The sequence below is a fragment of the Arvicola amphibius genome, chromosome 5 (genome assembly GCF_903992535.2).
Source record: "Arvicola amphibius chromosome 5, mArvAmp1.2, whole genome shotgun sequence".
NCBI classification, from domain to species: domain Eukaryota; kingdom Metazoa; phylum Chordata; class Mammalia; order Rodentia; family Cricetidae; genus Arvicola; species Arvicola amphibius.
In genome coordinates this window covers 68170908-68173365 of record NC_052051.1, presented here as the reverse complement: position 1 = coordinate 68173365, position 2458 = coordinate 68170908, and positions in this window count along the sequence as shown.

Here is a 2458-nt window from a genome sequence, read left to right as displayed (position 1 = left end):
CATTCCCACCAGCAATGGATGAGTGTGCCCCTTACCCCACAACCTCTCCAGCAAAGGTTATTATTGGTGTTTTGGATTTTTAGCCAATCTGACAGGTGTGAGATGATATCTCAAAGTTGTTTTGATTTGCATTTCCCTGATTAGCTAGGGAGGTTGAGCATGACCTTAAGTGTCCTTTTGGCCATTCGAACTTCTTCTGTTGAGAATTCTCTGTTCAGTTCATCACCCCATTTTTTAATTGGGTTAATTGGCATTTTACCGTCTAGTCTCTTGAGTTCCTTATATATTTTAGAGATCAGACCTTTGTCAGTTGCAGGGTTGGTGAAGATCTTTTCCCAGTCAGTAGGCTGCCTTGTGTCTTAGTGACAATGTCCTTTGCTTTACAGAAGCTGCTCAACTTCAGGAGGTCCCATTTATTCAATGTTGCCCTTAAAGTCTGTGCAGCTGGGGTTATGCATAGGAAACGGTTCCCTGTGCCCATTTGTTGTAGAGTACTTCCCACTTTTCTCCTCTATCAATCTCAATGTGTTCAAATTAATATTGAGGTCTTTAATCCATTTGGACTTGAGTTTTGTGCATGGTGATAGATATGGATCTACTTTCATTCTTCTACAGGTTGACATCCAGTTATGCCAGCACCATTTGTTGAAGATGCCCTCTTTTTTCCATTGTGTACTTTTGGCTCCTTTATCAAAAATCAGGTGTTCATAGGTTGTGGTTTAAGATCCGGGTCTTCTATACGATTCCATTGGTCAACTTCTCTGTTCTTATGCCAATACCAAGCCGTTTTCAATACTGTAGCTCTGTAATAGAGTTTGAAGTCAGGGATGGTAATGCCTCCAGAAGTACCTTTATTGTATAAGATTTTTTGGCTATCCTGGGTTTCTTGTTTTTTCCATATAAAGTTGATTATTGTCTTCTCAATCTCTGTGAAGAATTTTAATGGGACCTTGATTGGGATTGCATTGAATCTATAGATTGCTTTTGGTAGAATTGCCATTTTTACTATGTTGATCCTCCCAATCCACGAGCAGGGGAGATCCTTCCATTTTCTGGTATCCTCTTCAATTTCTTTCTTCAAAGACTTAAAGTTCTTGTCATATAAATCCTTCACTTCCTTGGTTAGCGATACTCCCAGATATCTTATGCTATTTGTGGCTATTGTGAAAGGTGATACTTCTCTGATTTCCCTCTCTGCTTCCTTATCCTTTGTGTATAGGAGGGCGACTGATTTTTTGGAGTTGATCTTGTATCCTGCCACGTTACTGAAGGAGTTTATCAGCTGTAGGAGTTCTTTGGTGGAGTTTTTGGGGTCGCTTATGTATACTATCATATCATCTGCAAATAATGAAAGTTTAACTTCTTCCTTTCCAAATTGGATCCCCTTGATTCCCTTATGTTGTCTTATTGCTATTGCTAGAACTTCAAGCACTATATTGAAGAGATAAGGAGAGAGTGGACAGCCTTGTCGTGTTCCTGAATTTAGTGGGATAGCCTTGAGTTTCTCTCCGTTTAATTTGATGTTAGCTGTCGGTTTGCTGTAAATAGCTTTTATTATATTTAGGAATGACCCTTGTATCCCTAATCTCTCCAAGACCTTTATCATAAAAGGGTGCTGAATTTTGTCAAATGCTTTTTCAGCATCTAATGAGATGACCATATGGTTTTTTTCCTTCAGTTTGTTTATATGATGGATTACATTAATAGATTTTCGTATGTTGAACCAGCCCTGCATCTCTGGGATGAAGCCTACTTGATCGTAATGGATAATTTTTCTAATGTGTTCTTGGATTCGGTTTGCCAGTATTTTATTGAGAATTTTTGCGTCCATGTTCATGAGTGAGATTGGCCTGTAATTCTCTTTCTTGGTTGAGTCTTTGTGTGGTTTAGGTATCAGGGTAACTGTAGCTTCATAGAAGGAATTTGGCAGTGACTCTTGTGTTTCTATATTATGAAATACCTTAAGGAGTATAGGTATTAGGTCTTCTTGGAAGTTCTGGTAGAATTCCGCATTGAAACCATCTGGTCCTGGGCTCTTTTTGGTAGGGAGGTTTCTGATAACAGTTTCTAATTCTTCGCGACTAACAGGACGATTTAGAGCATTTACCTGGTCCTGGTTTAACTTTGGTATATGGTATTTATCTAAAAAACTGTCCATTTCTTTTACATTTTCCAATTTTGTGGCATACAGGCTTTTGTAGTAAGATCTAATGATTTTCTGAATTTCCTCTGTGTCTGTGGTTATGTCCCCCTTTTCATTTCTGATCTTGTTAATTTGCGTGTTCTCCCTCTGCCGTTTGATTAGATTGGCTAAGGGTTTGTCAATCTTGTTGATTTTCTCCAAGAACCAGCTTCTTGTTTCATTGATTCTTTGGATTGTTTCTGTGTTTCTATTTTGTTGATTTCTGCCCTCAGTTTGATTATTTCCAGTCTTCTACTTCTCCTAGGTGAGTCTGCT